Source organism: Salvelinus alpinus, chromosome 1 (assembly GCF_045679555.1).
Source record: "Salvelinus alpinus chromosome 1, SLU_Salpinus.1, whole genome shotgun sequence".
Lineage (NCBI taxonomy): Eukaryota > Metazoa > Chordata > Actinopteri > Salmoniformes > Salmonidae > Salvelinus > Salvelinus alpinus.
In genome coordinates, this window is record NC_092086.1 from 64,622,675 (window position 1) to 64,642,957 (window position 20,283).

At 40.8% G+C, this 20,283-nt stretch overlaps 1 long non-coding RNA gene across 1 annotated transcript; it reads left to right on the plus strand.

Moving 5' to 3' along the window:
* The first annotated feature begins 370 nt into the window (after nucleotides 1-370).
* LOC139583251 (uncharacterized) lies at nucleotides 371-13,621 on the plus strand. Its single transcript, XR_011676518.1, has 3 exons — nucleotides 371-568; nucleotides 7,878-8,024; nucleotides 13,174-13,621. It is a non-coding gene; the product is annotated as an uncharacterized lncRNA (long non-coding RNA).
* The last annotated feature ends 6,662 nt before the right edge of the window (nucleotides 13,622-20,283 follow it).

Here is a 20,283-nt window from a genome sequence, read left to right on the forward strand (position 1 = left end):
ACGAGTACTACAGTCAATATGCTGATAGAATTCAGGTAGCCTTGTTCTCAAATTTGCTTTGCTAAAATACCCAGCTACAATAAATGCAGCCTCATGATATATGGTTTCCAATTTTCATAAAGTCCAGTGAAGTTCCTTGAGGGCCGTCGTGGTATCGGCTTGAGGGGGCATATACACGGCTGTGACAATAACCGAGGATAATTATCTTGGGAGAATATACGGTCGGCATTTGAGTGTGAGAAATTCTAGGTCAGAGAATCCAGGTGGCTATATCGACTCCGACAGCATATCCGTGAAACAGTGTTTTGCAATCCCTGATGTCTCTCTGGAAAGCAACACTTGCCCTAATTCCGTCTACCTTGTTATCTAGAGACTGGATATTAGCGAGTAATATACTCGGAAGCGGTGGGGGGTGTTGGCGCCTCCGAAGTCTGACCAGAAGACCGCTCCGTCTACCTCTTCTCTGGCGGCGTTGTATTGGCTCAGCCTCTGGAATCAGCTCAAATGCCCTGGGAAGTTCGGACAAAGGATCAGCTTCGGGAAAGTCGTATTCCGGGTCCTAATGGTGGTAAGTTGAAGTCGCTCTGATATCTAATAGTTATTCCAGGCTGTATGTAATAACACTTAAGATTTTCTGGGCTAACAATGTAAGAAATAATACATAATACATAATAATACATAATGCAAAGTTTCCTAAGGACTAGAAGAAGCGTGGCAGCCCTCTCTGTCGACGCCATCCTATGGGAGACATTGGGGTGGTGGGGTATGGGAGACATTGTGGTGGTGGGGTTCTTCAAGTTCCTTGGGGTGTACATTGATACTAAGCTGGCCTCGGCAGAAAACATGGAGAGAGTGATGGGAAAATGTAAAAAAGTTATAAATGTGATGCGCTGTTTGACAGGGATGGAGTGCGGGACTGGGCGTTCCTCACTGAGGACCATGTACAGTTGAAGTCAGAAGTTTACATATACCTTAGCCAAATACATTTGAACTCAGTTTTTCACAATTCCTGACATTTAATCCTAGTAAAAAAATCCCTGTTTTAGGTCAATTAGGATCACCACTTTATTTTAAGAATGTGTAATGTCAGAATAATAGTAGAGAGAATGATTTATTTCAGCTTTTATTTCTTTCATCACATTCCCAGTGGGTCAGAAGTTTACATACACTCAATTAGTATTTGGTAGCATTGCCTTTAAATTGTTTAAGTTAGAACAAACGTTTAGTGTAGCCTTCCACAAGCTTCCCACAATAAATTGAGTGAATTTTGGCCCATTCCTCCTGACAGAGCTGGTGTAACTGAGTCAGTTTTGTAGGCCTCCTTGCTCGCACACGCTTTTTCAGTTCTGCCCACAAATTTTCTATAGGATTGAGGTCAGGGCTTTGTGATGGCCACTCCAATACCTTGACTATGTTGTCCTTAAGCCATTTTGCCACAACTTTGGAAATATGCTTGGGGTCATTGTCCATTTGGAAGACCCATTTGCGACCAAGCTTTAACTTCCTGACTGATGTCTTGAGATGTTGCTTCAACATATCCGCATAATTTTCCTGCCTCATGATGCCATCTATTTTGTGAAGTGCACCAGTCCCTCCTGCAGCAAAGCACCCCCACAACATGATGCTGCCACCCCCGTGCTTCACGGTTGGGATGGTGTTCTTCGGCTTGCAAGCCTCCCCTTTTTCCTCCAAACATAACGATGGTCATTATGGCCAAACAGTTCTATTTTTGTTTCATTAGACCAGATTACATTTCTCCAAATAGTGCAATCTTGTCCCCACGTGCAGTTGCAAACCATAGTCTGTTTTTTATGGCGGTTTTGGAGCAGTGGCTTCTTCCTTGCTGAGCAGCCTTTCAGTTTATGTCGACATAGGACTCGTTTTACTGTGGATATAGATACTTTTGTACCTGTTTCCTCCAGCATCTTCACAAGGTCCTTTGCTGTTGTTCTGGGATTGATTTGCACTTTTCGCACCAAAGTACGTTCATCTCTAGGAGACGGTTTGATGGCCTTATGGTCCCATGGTGTTTATACTTGTGTACTATTGTTTGTACAGATGAACGTGGTACCTTCAGGCGTTTGGAAATTGCTCCCAAAGACGAACCAGATTTGTGGAGGTCTACAATTTTTTTCTGAGGTCTTGGCTGATTTCTTTTGATTTGCCAATGATGTCAAGCAAATAGGCACTGAGTTTGAAGGTCGGCCTAGAAATACATCCACATGTACACCTCCAATTGACTCAAATTATGTCAATTAGCCTATCAGAAGCTTCTAAAGCCATTCTCTGGAATTTTCCAAGCTGTTTGAAGGCACAGTCAACTTAGTGTATGTAAACTTCTGACCCACTGGAATTGTGATACAGTGAATTATAAGTGAAATAATCTGTCTGTAAACAATTGTTGGAAAAATGACTTGTGTCATGCACAAAGTAGATGTCCTAACCGACTTACCAAAACTATAGTTTGTTAACAATAAATGTGTGGAGTGGTTGAAAAATGAGTTTTAATGACTCCAACCTAAGTGTATGTAAACTTCCGACTTCAACTGTATGTTGCTTTGATCCTATCTGTAATAGACTATGGAACTATAGTGTATGGTTTGGCAGCCAGGACATCACTAGAAAGGGTTGGGTTAACTATTGGGTTAACTTACAGGGACATGGCATGTCTCACCCCATGAAAGGGGTGTTTGTAACAGGCATGTTGGGAACATGAACGTGGTCAGAATACAAGCTTTGGATGGGTGCGTAATACCGAGGCGAGGCAGATGGGACTGTATGACAGGGAGTGTAACCCCATGTTACCTATCCCTGTGAGTCCACCATGGCTACTCCCTACTCCAGTAGTTGATCTACAAATGTTGGAGAGATTAAGGAAAGACAGGGTGAGGGTTGATCTATTCAAGTTATTTAAAAGATGGCTGTATACTGAATATCAGGATTTTATGCCGACATATACAGATTAATCAGAAGACCCAAGGGCAGTTTGGACCGGGTTAGCCTTTGTTGTTCAGGAAAGTGGGGTGGCAGTCAGGAAATGCATTACAGATCACTTCGCTGTTTACACAGCAGAGCCGATAGCTGTACTGTTGGCATTGCAGTGGGTGGAGGAAGTCAAGCCAAACAGTGTAGTTATAGGGGATGCAGGTAGCCTAGTGGTTTGAGCGTTGGGCCAGTAACTGAAAGGTTGCTGCATCGAATCCCTGAGCTGACAAGGTAAAAATCTGTTGTTCTGCCCCTGAACAAGCCAATTAACCCACTGTTCCCCGGTAGGCTGTCATTGTAAATAAGAATTTGTTCTTAACTGACTTGCCTAGCTAAATAAAGGTTAAATATTTATTTTTTTAAACCTGTTATATATCAGACCTGTTATATGAGATACTCCTTACCCATGGCTGGGTATGACAGATGGGTATACAGGCTATATTTACTTGAGTCCAAGCTCATGTGGGGGTGGAGGGAAATGAGGCAGCTGTTCTGGCAATGCAGTCCCTTAAAACCTGTTGAGGACAGAGGGCGCTGTTTTCACTTTGGGGGAAATTCGTGCCCAATTTAAACGGCCTCGTACTCAATTCTTGCTCGTACAATATGCATATTATTATTACTATTGGATAGAAAACACTCTCTAGTTTCTAAAACCGTTTCAATTTTGTCTGTGGGTAAAACAGAACTCATTTGGCAGCACACTTTCTGACCAGGAAGTGGAAAGACTGAATTCGATGTTCTGTTCAAGGACCTGCCTATAAATGGGCATGATACGTATGACTATACGTGCACGTCATACACCTTCCCCTAGATGTCAAGAGGAAGTGAGAGAAGAAATGAGTTGATTATCTTGGTCTGAGATGGAATGAATCCTCTTGGAATGACGTGTCCTCCATTTTCGGTTTTCTGGAAGGCGCGTGGAGGGACCTGTAATTGCCTTTTGAAAAGCTGTCGTTATAGGCGAATACTATCTCCGGCTTTGATTTTATTTGATACATTTGTCACAATATCATCGTAAAGTATGTTTTTTCAATATAGTTTTATTAGATTATTGACATTTTTTCGGGACGTTAGGCGTGTTGCTTTGTCTGCATATGTTCAGGAAGGATAGCTTCGCGCCACTTGGGCAGTGTGCTTGCTAATTCAAGAGGGAAAAACGACGTTCTGATACCAAACAAAGACGGTTCTGGACAAAGGACCCCTTGTACAACATTCTGATGGAAGATCACCAAAAGTAGGACACATTTTGTGATGCTATTACATATATCTGTCGAACTGTGTACTAGTAGTTTTGCGCCCATGTTTTGGGCATCTCTAGCCATAACGTAAGCCTTATGTCGTAATGAAGATATTTTTAGAATTCTAACACTGCGATTGCATTAAGAACTAATGAATCTATCGTTTCCTATACAACATGTATTTTTTTGTAATGTTTATGAATAGCTATTTGGTCAGAATAGGTGAGAGTCTAATAGAAATATCCGCACATTCTGGGAAAAAGATGCTACGTTAGCATAATGGATAACCACTGATTTCAGCTCTAAATATGCACATTTTCGAACAAAACATAAGTGTATGTATAACGTGATGTTATAGGACTGTCATCTGAGGAAGGTTTATGAAGGTTAGTGAAAATTAATATATTTTGCTGGTTTATTCGCTAATGCTAACGTGCCTATTGCTATCGCTAACGTGCCTTGATGAATGAATGCGGTTGTGTGGTAGGCTATTGTAGTAAGCTAATATAATGCTATATTGTGTTTTCGCTGTAAAACACTTAAAAAATCTGAAATATTGGCTGGATTCACAAGATGTTTGTCTTTAATTTGCTGTACACCATCGATTTTTCAGAAATGTTTTATGATGAGTATTTAGGTATTTCACGTTGGTCTCTATAATTACTCTGGCTGCTTCGGTGCTATATCTGACGGTAGCTGTGATGGTAGCAGCAATGTAAAACTGATTTATACCTCAAATATGCACATTTTTCAAACAAAACAGATTTATTGTGTAACATGTTATAGGACTGTCATCTGATGACGTTGTTTCTTGGTTAGTTTGGTTGGTTCTTGGTTAGTTTGGTTGGTTTCGTGCATGCTACCTGTGCTGTGAAAAATGTCTGTCCTTTTTTGTATTTGGTGATGAGCTAACATAAATATATGTGGTGTTTTCGCTGTAAAACATTTTAAAAATCGGACATGTTGACTGGATTCACAAGATGTGTATCTTTCATTTGCTGTATTGGACTTGTTAATGTGTGAAAGTTAAATATTTCTAAAAAATATCTTTTGAATTTCGCGCTCTGCCTTTTCAGTGGAATGTGGGAGGAGTTCCGCTAGCGGAACGCCGGGGCTGTAAAGGTTAACGGTGGGGAGGTGGACATTGAGGTGCCCATGAGTAAGGCAGAGGCTAAGAGCCTCATATGGACAGTGGTGATGCAGGCATAATAAGGGTAGGCATCTCTACCAAATACAAAGGAAAGTTGGAGAGGGGAGGATGGCAGGAAGGGACAGGAAAGAGGAGCCCATTTTCTCTAGGACACAGCCGGCTGAACACCTCAAAGTGTGGTTATTGCCAGGAATTTCAAACTTTTGTGTTAATATAGTGTGGACAATATGAGAGGGAGGGAGAGAGAGCGAGAGAGGTTGAGAAGTGGTATGAGAGAAGGGGATAGAGGAATTGAGTATAAAAAGTTTATCCATCCCGGATCCGGGATCCTCCTCATCAAAAAAGCTGACTAGCATAGCCTAGCCTAACGGGACAGGGATATCATATAATATAATTTTCATGAAATCACAAGTCCAATACAGCAAATGAAAGATAAACATCTTGTGAATCCAGCCATCATTTCCGATTTTTAAAATGTTTTACAGCGAAAACACTATGTATTTCTATTAGCTAACCACAATAGCCAAACACACAACCGCATATTTTCACCATGTTTCCACCGCATAGGTAGCTTTCACAAAACCGACAAAATAGAGATTTAATTAGTCACTAACCAAGAAACAACTTCATCAGATGACAGTCTTATAACATGTTATACAATACATTTATGTTTTGTTCGAAAAATGTGCATATTTGAGGTATAAATCATAGTTTTACATTGCAGCTACCATCACAAATAGCACCGAAGCAGCCAGAATAATTACAGAGAGCAACGTGAAATACATAAATACTCATCATAAAACATTTATGAAAAATACATGGTGTACAGCAAATGAAAGATAAACATCTTGTGAATCCAGACAATATTTCAAATTTTTTAAGTGTTTTACAGCGAAAACACAATGTAGAATTATATTAGCTTACCACAATAGCCAAACACACAAACGCATTTATTCACCGCAAAGGTAGCTTTCGCAAAAACCAGCAAAAGATATCAAATTAATCACTAACATTTGGACAACTTCATCAGATGACAGTCTTATAACATCATGTTATACAATACACTTATGTTTTGTTCGAAAATTTGCATATTTAGCGCTGCAATCGTGGTTATACATTGTGAATATGTAGCAACATTTTCCCAGAATGTCCGGAGATATTTTGGACACTCACCTAATCTGACCAAAGAACTTTACATAAAAATACTTGTGGTATGGCAAATGAAAGATACACTGGTTCTTAATGCAACCGCTGTGTTAGATTTTTTAAAATAACTTTACCATAACATACAGCTTGCGTTATTGTGAGACAGCACTCACCAACACGGCGGAGAATAGAAGTCAATATTTTACACAGAAATACGAAATAACATCATACATTTTTTCTTACTTTTGCTGAGCTTCCATCAGAATGTTGTACAAGGAGTCCTTGGTCCAGAATAAATCGTTGTTTGGTTTTAGAATGTCCATTTCTTCTGTCGAATTCGCGCCACAATGCTAGCCAAGGTTACTAACATTCCCATCCTCTCTTGGCGCAAAGAAAAAACTCCAAAAGTCCCAATAAACGTTGAATAAACTGATAAAACTCGGTTGAAAAAACCTACTTTATGATGTTATTATCAAATGTATCAAATAAAATCAGAGCCGGAGATATTCGCCGTGTATACCGACCGCTTTTCAGAAGACAATGTGGAGCTCCTTCGCGCGCCTTGGAAAACTGACAAAATGGCTGACCTGTCACTCCAAAAGATCTTGTTCGACCTCAGATCAAGCTAGAGACCCCATTCCACCTTCCACTGCCTGTTGACATCTAGTGGAAGGCGTATGAAGTGCATGCATATCGATAAATATAAGGCAATTGAATAGGCAGGCCCTGAAACAGAGCCTCGTTTTCAGATTTTTCACTTCCTGTCTGGAAGTTTGCTGCAAAATCAGTTCTGTTTTACTCACAGATATAATTCAAACAGTTTTAGAAACTTGAGAGTGTTTTCTATCCAATAGTAATAATAATATGCATATTGTATGATCTAGAATAGAGTATGAGGCCGTTTAAATTGGGCACGATTTTTTCCAAAGTGAAAACAGCGCCCCCCTATTGACAAGAAGTTTTAAGTAGAACATCAGTAGTTATACAGTAGTTTCCAACCGTTTTTATTTTTTAAGACAAATGGGGCTGGCAGGTACGATTTAGGTGGCGGTAATGCACCTTAACATTGGATGCCAACCGCTGATAAACCCCACAGAATAAGGCTTTTCTGCTTATTTATAAGGGTTTAGGTTGAAATAAATGCAATGTAAACAAATTTGTGCACAAAATTTGAGAGAAATAAGATTTTTGTGCATATGGAACATTTCTGGTGTATTTTATTTCAGCTCATGAAACATGGGACCAACACTTTACATGTTGGGTTTATATTTTTGTTTAGTGCACATTAGAAGGGCTGAGTAGATGGCTAATTCGGTAATAATTTGTATTCTCTCCTCTCATCTTCTTTCTCCTCACAGACCGGAGGAATCTGGGAATGTCCATACGCATAGAGCGCTCCTCATTGGACCGGGGTGAAGAAACGATTTGAAGCTAACAATAAGAAGATTGAGGAGAAGCAGAAGGAGTATTATTTTGAAGAGCGGATGAAAGAGCTTTGAGAAGAGGTCAGTGATGGGGCTAGAATAAGCTTACTCTGTGTCAGTCCAAATGGATGTAATGTCTATTAGTTCAGGTCAGGAAATAAATGTAATTGCTGGTATGTCTAACATGCTGACTTAACCTGCTGGGTTGCGTGCCCCAGCATTGCAAATTAAATGTACATACATGTTGTTCAATCATTTAATCCAAACTGCTCGCGTGCAACAAAGGGCGTCTGCATTGCCAGGCCCTAAAATAGAACTTGGTTCTATGTATTTTAGATGCCTAAAGTGCTGCAAGTCCCGCCTCTCCCATCTGCTCCTTTGTTTGTAAGATCCTACTAACCTACATAGGTGATTGAAAGATGAACGAGGTGCACACTACAGTCCAATTGGTCAAAGATTTCTATAACTAACCAAAGATAGACCAGAAACTGTCGTTTCTAATGGGAGCAAATGAATCATAGTGGCAGAACAAGCAAGGAGATGGGCAGAGCCAAGCTAGAGCTAGCGAGATCCTGTTGGTGCATTCTAGCATATATTTGCATATTCCCATTAGGGAACGCCTTTTCTGTGAAGTGCTCATGTGCATTAACTTAATTTGCCCTGGCACTCCTTCTAAACAACACCATTATTACAACTTTGGTAAAGGGGAAATTCTACAAAACTTAGTCCACTGTTTGTAACAGATTCTAGTTTTGGAAACAGAAAACTGTATTGAGATGAGCATGTTGAATCGATGAGATAATTATCAGAACATCGGCCAAAATCCATTCTCGCTCCATCTTCTCCTACCTCCGGCCACTGGGCTTCCTCTCATCGACCATATTTGGTTGTGTGTAGGAATGCCAACTGGATGCTTCCGGCTCATTGTTCTTTTTGGGTCGTCACTAGTTACGACATCCACACAGTCATAAACCCCACCTATTTCTGCAATTTCTCTTCTTGAAATGTGATTTTAAACCTGTGAGATTGTGGCGATAATGCACCTTAAACTTGGTTGCCAACCGCCATATAAAATCCACAAAAGAAGAAGAAGGACGAGGAACGAGTAGAGATTAATCAAAGAAAACGAAAATCGAACTAGGTTTCCCCTTTTATCTGTGGATTAATTGTCGGAGTAGAGAACACATGATATTTGTATGACTCAAAATGGGTCAAAATTCTACAAAGATCCAGCAAAAAAAATTACAATGTGCATTTCAGGTGAAATAACAACCCAATGTTTATCCATCAAGACAAATTAGCTAGCAGCAGCAAGCTAGATAAATGTCCATGAATGTTTCATGTGTGTTTCGACCTGTCCCAAAATTAATATTGTTGATTCACAGTTGGTTTTGGTATTTTAACTTGCGTGTCATGAATGCACTTCACACTGCCCTTTCCCAACTGGTCAAAAGGAACACTTACTTGAGAATGCTGTTCATTGACTACAGCTCAGCTTTCAACACCATAGTACCCTCAAAGCTCATCACTAAGCTACGGACCCTGGGACTGAACACCTCCCTCCGCAACTGAATCCTGGGCTTCCTGACGGGTCGCCCCCAGGTGGTAAGGGTAGGTAAGAACACATCTGCCATGCTGATCTTCAACAAGGAGGGCCCTCAGGGGCGTGTGCACAGTCCCCTCCTGTACTCTCTGTTCACCCATGACTGCATGGCCAGGCACGACTCCAACACCATCATTAAGTTTGCCAACGACACAACAGTGGTAGGCCTGATCACTGACAACGGTGAGACAGCCTATAAGGGAGGAGGTCAGAGACCTGGCAGTGTGGTGCCAGGCCAACAACCTCTCCCTCAATGTGATCAAGACAGAGGAGATGATCATGGACTACAGGAAAAGGAGCTCGCCCCCATTCTCATCAACGGGGCTGTAGTGGCGCAGGTTCAGAGCTTCAAGTTCATGGTCCAAACACACCAAGACAGTCGTGAAGAGGGAATGGCAACGTCTATTCCCCATCAGGAGACTGAAAAGATTTGGCATGGGGTCCTCAGATCCTCAAAAAAGTTATACAGCTGCACCATTGAGAGCATCCTGACTGGTTGCATCACCGCCTGGTATGGCAACTACTTGGCCTCCGCCTGCAAGGCGCCACAGAGGGTAGTGCGTACGGCCCAGTACATCACTGGGACCAAGCTTCCTGCCATCCAGGACCTTTATACCAGGCGGTGTCAGAGGAAGGCCCTAAGAATTGCCAAAGACTCCACCTGCCTTGTCATAGACTGTTCTCTCTGCTACCGCGCGGTACCGGAGCGCCAAGTCTAGGTCCAAAAGGCTTCTTAACTTCTCTGTGCTACGGATCCCTTTAGCGGGATCATTTTCCTAAACAACCGCCGAATTGCAGGGCACAAAATATTACTAAAAATATTTATAATCATGCAATCACAAGTGAAATATACCAAAACATAGCTTAGCTTGTTGTTAATTCACCTATCGTGGCAGATTTTGAAAATATGCTTTGCAGCGAAAGCAATCCAAGCTTTTGTGAGTGTATCAATCAATGCTAGAACAGCTAGCCCCAAATTAGCATGGTCACGAAAGTCAGAAAAGCAATAAAATTAATCGCTTACCTTTGATAATCTTCGGATGTTTGCACTCACGAGACTCCCAGTTACACAATAAATGTTATTTTTGTTCGATAAATATTACTTTTATAACAAAAAAATGCCATTTGGGTTGCGCGTTATGTTCAGAAAACCAAAGCCTCGTTCCGTTCGACGAAAATTCCCAAAATTATCCGTAATGTTCGTAGAAACATGTCAAATGTTTTTTATAATCAATCCTCAGGTTGTTTTTAACAAACATAATCGATAATATTTCAACCGGACCGTAACCTATTCAATAAAAGAGAGAAAGAAAATGGAGAGCTACCCCTCTCTCGCGCAGGAACTAATCAAAGGACACCTGACTAGTTTTGAAAAATCTCACTCATTTTTCAAAATAAAAGCCTGAAACTATGTCTAAAGCCTGGTCACAGCCTGAGGAAGCCATTGGAAAAGGAATCTGGTTGATACCCCTTTAAATGGAAGAAAGACTGGCAATGAAACACAGATTAAAAATTTAAAAAAATCACGTCCGGGTTAGATTTCCTCAGGTTTTCGCCTGCAGAATCAGTTTTGTTATACTCACAGACAATATTTTGACCGTTTTGGAAACTTTGGAGTGTTTTCTATCCTAATCTGTAAATTATATGCATAATCTACGATCTGGACCTGAGAAATAGTCCATTTACCTTGGGAACGTTATTTAAAAATATATATATATCTGACCCATAGCGTCAAGAGGTTAACAGCTTCTACCCCCAAGCCATAGGACTCTTGAACAGCTAATCAAATGTCTATCCGGACTATTTCCATTGACCCCCCCCCCCCCCCCCCCCTCCCTCCCATTTTTACGTTGCTGCTACTCTCTGTTCATTATCACTTTACCTCTACCTACATGTACATATTACCTCAATTACCTCGACTAACCTGTGCCCCAACACAGTGACTCTGTACCGGTACCCCCTGTATATCGCCTCGTTACTGTTATTTTATTGTCACTCTTTAATTATTATTATTTATTTATTTTTATTTTCATATTTTATTTATTTTTTACTTCTGTTTATTTTAGTAAATACTTTAACACTTATTTTTCTTAAATCTGCATTGTTGGTTAAAACCTCTAACGAGTCACCCTCCCGGATCCGGGATCCTCCTCATCAAAAAAGCTGACTAGCATAGCCTAGCCTAACGGGACAGGGATATCATATAATATAATTTCATGAAATCACAAGTCCAATACAGCATATGAAAGATAAACATCTTGTGAATCCAGCCATCATTTACAATTTTTTAAATGTTTTACAGCGAAAACACAATATGTATTTATATTAGCTCACCACAATAGCCAAACACACAACGCCATGTTTTCACCATGTTTCCACCGCATAGGTAGCTTTCACAAAACCCACAAATAGAGATAAAATTAATCACTAACCTTGAACAATTCCATCAGATGACAGTCTTATAACATCATGTTATACAATACATTTATGTTTTGTTTGAAAATGTGCATATTTAGAGCTACAAATCTGGGTTTTACAACGCAGCCATCGTCACAAATAGCACCAAAATGTCCGGAGATATTTTGGACAGTCACCTAATCTAACCAAAGAACTCATCATAAACTTTACTAAAAGATACATGTTGTACAGCAAATGAAAGATACACTGGTTCTTAATGCAACCGCTGTGTTAGAGTTTTTTAAATAACTTTAGTACAACATACAGCATGCAATATTGTGAGACAGCGCCCTACAATTCTCCGCCTTGTTGGAGCCAACATAAAATACAAAAATACGAAATAACATCATAAATATTCTCTTACTTTTGATGTTCTTCCATCAGAATGTTGTGCAAGGAGTCCTAGTTCCAGAATAAATCGTTGTTTGGTTTTAGAATGTCCATTTCTTCTGTCGAATTAGCAACTTTGGCTAGCCATGTGGAGCTCACGTGTCCAAGAAATGTTTGCGCCTGGAACGAAAAATTCCAAAAGTCCCAATAAACGTTGAATAAACTGGTCAAACTCGGTTGAAAAATCCTACTTTATGATGTTTTTCTCATATGTATCCAATAAGATCAGAGCCGGAGCATTTCGTCGTGTAAACCGAACGCATTTCAGAAGACAATGTGGAGTTCCCCTGTGCGCCGTTGAAAACTGACAAAAGAGCAGACCTGTCACTCCAAAAGCTCTCATTCGGCCTCACATCAAGCTAGACACCCCATTCAACCTTCTACTGCCTGTTGACATCTAGTGGAAGGCGTATGAAGTGCATACAGATCCATAAATATAAGCCAGTTGAATAGGCAGGCCCTGACACAGAGCCCCTTTTTCAGAATTTTCACTTCCTGTCTGGAAGTTTGCTGCCAAATGAGTTCTGTTTTACTCACAGATATAATTCAAACAGTTTTAGAAACTTCAGAGTGTTTTCTATCCAATAGTAATAATAATATGCATATTGTATGATCTAGAATAGAGTACGATGCCGTTTAATTTGGGCACGATTTTTTCCCAAAGTGAAAACAGCACCCCCTATATTAAGGGCTTGTAAGCAAGCATTTTGCTAAGGTTGTATTCGGGGCATGTGACAAATACAATTTGATTTGATGTATCCCTGCTACTTCTTTTCCCAGGAGGAGAAAGCAAAAGTTTACAAGAAGGAGAAGCAGAAAGAAAAGATTCTTAAAGCAGAGGAGGATCTCTTCGAGGAGAATGATGAAATCGCTGACATGATAGGATTCTTAGGATTTGTTTCCTCAAACAAAGACAAAATTACCTAAAGACATGTATTTGATCACAAAGAAAACTTTGCTGTCTGTAGTATTCTATTAGTGTCACTATACTCCCTCTCCGGCCTCTAGGTCATCAGGCTGCTGATTATCCTGCACACCTGTCACCATCGTCTCGTGCACCTGCGCCTCATGACACTCACCTGGACTCAATCACCTCCTTGATTAACTTCCCTATATGTGTCACTCCCCTTGGTTCTTTCCTCAGGTGTTATTGACTCTGTTTTCATGTCGGTGCATTGTTTGTGTTTTGTGTTCCTTTATTTATTAAAACACTCACTCCCTGAACTTGCTTCCCGACTCTCAGCGCACTTGTTATAATTAGACTGAGGGTGTTCTGTATTATGAGAAACAAGATTCTCTGGTCTGATGAAACCAAGATTGAATCTTTGGCCTGAATTTCAAGCATCACGTCTGGAGGAAACCTGGCACTATCCCTACGGTGAAGCATGGTGGTGGCAGCATCCTGCTGTGGGGATGTTTTTCAGCGGAAGGGACTGGGAGACTAGTCAGGTTCGAGGGAAAGACGAACGAAGCAAAGTACAGAGAGATCCTTGATGAAAACCTTATCCAGAGCGCTCAGACTGAGGTGAAGGTTCTTCTTCCAACAGGACAATGACCCTGAGCACACAGCCAAGACAACGCATTAGTGGCTTCAGGACAAGTCTCAATGTGCTTGAGTGGCCCAACCAGAGCCCGGACTTGAACCTGATCAAACATCTCTGGAGAGACCTGAAAATAGCTGTGCAGCGATGCTCCCCATCCAACTTGACAGAGCTTGTAAGTATCTGCAGAGAAGAATGGGAGAAACTCCCCAAATACAGGTGTGCGAAGCCTGTAGCGTCATACCCCAAAAGACTTGAGGCTGTAATTGCTGCCAAAGGTGCTTCAACAAAGTACTGCGTAAAGGGTCTGAATACTTATGTAAATTGATTTATTATTATTATTATTTTTTTTATAAATGTGAGAGAAATCTAGACCTGTTTTTGCTTTGTCATTATGGGGTATTGTTTGTTGATTGATTTGTAGATTGATGAGAGGAAAACAATTTAAAACACTTTAGGATAAGGCTGTCAAAGGGGTCTGAATACTTTCCGATGGCCTTTGAAATTGGGACTCCAGCATCAAGTCCATGATCCTATAGCCCGCAGTGAGATGGCTGCAGCTGCATAACCCAGCAAGATCACACTGATATAGTCTGCATAGTACTGGACAGAAATGTGGGTCAATACGAGATACTCTCTCTGCTTATAATACATACCTAAATCCTGAATTTGAGTATGGTATGTGACTGGTTCACACCTGTGATGGGTAGGAGGCAGAGGATTGACTGACGATGCCTTGCTGGTCCCAGACCCAGTGACAAGCCAGCGGGTAGATTAGTTCTGAGAAAACAAGAACACTCTCAACACAAGCCATATAACAAACCTCACCTCAAAAGTATTGAGTGGAGAGAAAGTGGCCCAAAAACCATGGTTTTAGAATCAGTGAGTGAGAATACCTGAGAAAACATATGCAGGTTTGAGTAGGATACTTTCTAAATGTAATTGGTTACAGTTACTAGTTACCTTGTAATCAGTAATGTAATTTCTAGATTACTTTCAGTTATTTTTTGATTACTTTCCCCTTATGCATTAGGAGAAGACAAAAACGATCCATCAAACACATTTGGTGTGTCATCATAGTGGTCTCTCACTTGTGGTCAGATTCGCTTAGGTGGAACCAACTTAAACTTCTGCTTTTTTTCAGTGCTGAATTGAATGTCATTGTGAAAACAGTAAGGTACCATAATGTATTTTTTTGCAAACATCTGAATTTAAAAGTAATCAACAAGTAATCATCATATTTTTTTTTAAGTATCTGTAATCTGATTACAATATTTTTGCCTTTAACGTAACACCCCAACCCTGCACCCCAACCCTATCAGTTACACCCCAACCCTGCAGATATGAGGTGGGTTCTGTTCTCTCGTTGGCAGCCCCTAGTGCCAGAGTAGTGGCCACAGCACAGCGAACATAGTTGAAGAAGTGCACCATGTTTGTGTTGTCCAGTGTGGGGAAGAATTGGGTTCTGATAAAAGTGTTGTGCTCCCCAAAGGCAAATGCAGGGCCAGCAAGGTGACAACTGTGAAAGCAAAGAATGGATGGAAAAGGGGTTAAAAGAAATAGTGAACTTTGCTTTACCCGTTAGGCCTATTGTTTTGTCAGTTGTATTGCATAAAAGCATTACTACTTTTTTCCAGCAGATGTAAAGATCTTCATGATCTACACAGTCACCTACTCATTTTCTTCTTTGACCTGTAAACATAGTTCACAGACTCCTACTTTGCCACATCAGTCACCAGGAAGTGGAAACTGTGGTATTGAAACAACTGCTGTCAAGACAGCAAGCAGCATGCATGCTATTGCTACTGCACTAACATGCAAGCATATTGCTTACAACCTGTTTATGGGTTGGAGTCAGTTGAGGCATGTGAGCATTTGACAGCTACAGTAGCCTGAAATATCAGTCTCAGTTTTTGGATGTGATTCTTGATTCTTCATAGATTAAACACTCACACAATGATCTTCTTCAAAGTTAACATTTACATATTGCAAAAGGTGTTATTGAAGATGCCCCTAAAAAAATTCAAAGGTGGGTGTGCAGCTCAAGATAGGTGCCCCCCCACCACCCACCATTGGAAACAAATTGTGAAAACGTTCAATTTGTTTTCAACTGTCTGCTACATTTTTTTTATATGACATTGGAGACATTCTTTGGATCTGTCTTGCCGGCCTCCACAAACGCAAGCCCAAACTTGAGTCATGTCCAATCCTAGTCTTAGCTATAGTTATAAAAATAAAAAAAATCCAAAAATAAGAACTTTTACTGTATATGGCAAGGTAAACGATCCAGGATAAAAATTATCAAATTTACAAAGAGGGAAAGACGTAGGAAGACTTTCCGTACCAAACTTTAAGTTGTATCTCCAGGCAATAGCATTTTGCCCCATTCTAAATTGGTTTAGACATGATTATTCTGCCCCTGGCTGAGTACGAAGAGAAATATGGTGTCTCCTATTGCCCTGGAGGAGGTGGTCTTCACTGATATATCCCTTAAACAATGTAAACTATGCTTTGGTCCTATTATTGCTCACACAATCTCTATTTGGAGAAACATTGAAAAACAATGTAACTGGGAATCAAAATTGCATGCCCATACTCCAATATTTCACAATAATGCCTTGCGATCTGGAGGCCGGCCTTTTGCATCACCCCAATCGTCCAAATGTGGACTCCTTACCGATATCATGGACAGTAACGATTTTATAACATTCCAAGATTTGAATGATACATACACATTACCAGGCAACTCTTTTTTTCTATATTTACAATTTTGGACAGCTATGCTGGCTATGGAGTCCCTTGGGAAACCCAACTACCCAATCATCCAATGATGGGATTTAAAAAATAAATTATCCGGACTCCCGAAAGGACTGATCTCTATAATATGTATAAACACATTTTGGAAAGTTTATATTAAAAAAGTACTGTCCATAGTACTAATTGAATCCGAACAACCCTTTAACTGGAACAGAATATGGAAAAATATGAACTTGGAATCCCGTAATCCAAACCATCAACATTTCAAGTTTGTTCCCAGACTGTTTTTAACACCAAGGAAAAGTTTCACGGCGTCCCCTAAATCCGGTAGGCACATTCCTTCATAGGATGTGGGAGTGCCCTTAAATGTTTCTGCGGCAAAGTTACAAAATTACTTTTGATTTGCATGAATGTAAATATTCAATGCTTTGCATCTATTATGTTACTTAACGTTGATAGCCCCTTCAATCTCTCAATCAATCAGAGAAGATTACGGCTGGTAGGCAGCACTTCTGGGGAAAATGTTTTTGTCTCTTAAGATGGCAACCAACCCACTCTCTCCCATTTAACCAGTGGATACAGTTACAATTAGAAGTTATAACATTAGAATTATCGACAGCGAGAATTAATGGTGCAAGTCGAATGGTGGAAGACGGGTTGGGAAAAGTGGTTTCCAGGTGGGGAGGGAGGATGTGGTCGGGTGGATGGTGACTGAGGTGGGGAATGGGTTGGTTTTCTTTGTATGCATTTCTTTGATTGTTTTTGTACCTGTAACCCCCACCCCCCCACCCCTCTGAAAAAAAAGAATGATAGCACAAATAGCTACTAGCTTGCTAGCAGGTTCGATAGTGCAACCATTAGCTAACTATGCAATGACAAACAAGCAAGTAGCTAGCTAAACAAATAGCTACAAGTATAAGCACATTAGCTATGTGTTGTTCACATTATCAGGCTCATGAGTGACTGCTTGTGATGGCGGCAGACACGATACATAGATTCTGGGGCTTCTATTACATTAAAGAACCTTACCTGTGTGATTAGCTAGCTACGTAATAATAGACCTCCGCCGGGGAGCGTGCGAAAGTCCTGTGTGACTGGCCTTGGTCTTGGACCTTGTTTACAGCTTTAACATTGTGGATAGATTGTAGCCTCCATCAATGTAATTGTTTTGCATAATTTCCAATCCCTCATATATTATTGGGTAAATATATACAGTGGCTTGCAAAAGTATTCATCCCCCTTGGCATTTTTCCTATTTTGTTGCCTTACAACCTGGAATTCGAATAGATTTTTGGGGGGTTTGTATCATTTGATTTACACAACATGCCTACCACTTTGAAGATGCAATTTTTTTAAATTGTGAAACAAACAAGAAATAAGACAAAAAAAACTGAAAACTATTCACCCCCCCAAAGTCAATACTTTGTAGAGCCACCTTTTGCAGCAATTACAGCTGCAAATCTCTTGGGGTATGTCTCTATAAGCTTGGCACATCGAGCCACTGGGATTTTTGCCCATTCTTCAAGGCAAAACTACTCCAGCTCCTTCAAGTTGGATGGGTTCCGCTGGTGTACAGCAATCTTTAAGTCATACCACAGATTCTCAATTGGATTGAGTTCTGGGCTTTGACTAGGCCACTCCAAGACATTTAAATGTTTTCCCTTAAACCACTCAAGTGTTGCTTTAGCAGTATGCTTAGGGTCATTGTCCTGCTGGAAGGTGAACCTCTGTCCCAGTCTCAAATCTCTGGAAGACTGAAACAGGTTTCCCTCAAGCATTTCCCTGTATTTAGCGCCATACATCATTCCTTCAATTCTGACCAGATTCCCAGTCCCTGCCGATGAAAAACATCCCCACAGCATGATGCTGACACCATGCTTCACTGTGGGGATGGTATTCTCGGGGTGATGAGAGGTTTGCACCAGACATAGCGTTCTCCTTGATGGACAAAAAGCTACATTTTAGTCTCATCTGACCAGAGTACCTTCTTCCATATGTTTGGGGAGTCTCCCACATGCCTTTTGGCGAACACCAAAAGTGTTTGCTTATTTTTTTCTTTATGAAATTGCTTTTTTTCTGGCTACTCTTCTGTAAAGCCCAGCTCTGTGGAGTGTACGGCTTAAAGTGGTCCTATGGACAGAAACTCCAATCTCCACCGTGGAGCTTTGCAGCTCCTTCAGGGTTATCTTTGGTCTCTTTGTTGCCTCTGATTAATGCCCTCCTTGCCTGGTACTTGAGTTTTTTAATAATGGATTTAATAGTGCTCTGTGGGATGTTCAAAAGTTTCTGATATTTTTTTATAACCCAACCCTGATCTGTACTTCTCCACAACTTTATCCCTGACCTGCTTGGAGAGCTTCTTGGTCTTCATGGTGCTGCTTGCTTGGTGGTGCCCATTGCTTAGTGATGTTGAAGACTCTGGGGCCTTTCAGAACAGGTGTATATATACTGAGATCATGTGACACTTAGATTGCTCACAGGTGGACTTTATTTAACTAATTATGTGACTTCTGAAGGTAATTGGTTGCACCATATCTTATTTAGGGGCTTCATCTTTTATTTTTTCATTTTTTTCACCTTTATTTAGGCAGGTAGGCCAGTTGCGAACAAGTTCTCATTAAAACTGCTACCTGGCCAAGATAAAGCAAAGCAGTGCAACAAAAACAACAACACAGAGTTACACATGGATAAACAAACGTACAGTCAATAACACAATAGAAAAACCAATATACAGTGTGTGCAAATGTTGTAAGATTAGGGAGGTAAGGCAATAAATAGGCCATAGTGGCGAAATAATGACAATTTAGCATTAACACTGGAGTGATAGATGTGCAGATGATGATGTGCAAGTAGAGATACTGGGGTGCAAAAGTAACAAAAAAATAATAATAACAATATGGGCATGAGGTAGTTGGGTGGGTTATTTACAGATGGGCTGTGTACAGGTGCAGTGATCGGTAAGCTGCTCTGACATCTGATGCTTAAAGTTAGTGAGAGAGATATAAGTCTCCAGCTTCAGTGATTTTTGCAATTCATCCAGTCATTGGCAGCAGAGAACTGGAAGGAAAGGCAGCCAAAGGAGGCATTGGCTTTGTGGATGGCCAGTGAAATAGGGTGGGTGTTGCTATGGTGACCAGTGAGCTGAGATAAGGCGGGGCTTTACCTAGCAAAGACTTATAGATGACCTGGAGCCAGTGGGTTTGGCGACAAATATGTAGCGAGGGCCAGCCAGCGAGAGTATACAGGTCGCAGTGGTGGGTAGTATATGGGGCTTTGGTGACAAAACGGATGGCACTGTGATAGACTACGTCCAGTTTGCTGAGTAGAGTGTTGGAGGATATTTTGTAAATGACATCGCCGAAGTAAAGGATCGGTAGGATAGTCAGTTTTACGAGGGTATGTTTGGCAGCATGAGTGAAGGAGGCTTTGTTATGAAATAGGAAGCCGGTTCTAGATTTAGCCAGGTGGAAAGCATGGCCAGCCATAGAAAAATGCTTATTGAAATTCTCAATTATCGTAGATTTATCAGTGGTGACAGTGTTTCCAAGCCTAAGTGCATTGGGCAGCTGGGAGGAGGTGCTCTTATTCTTCA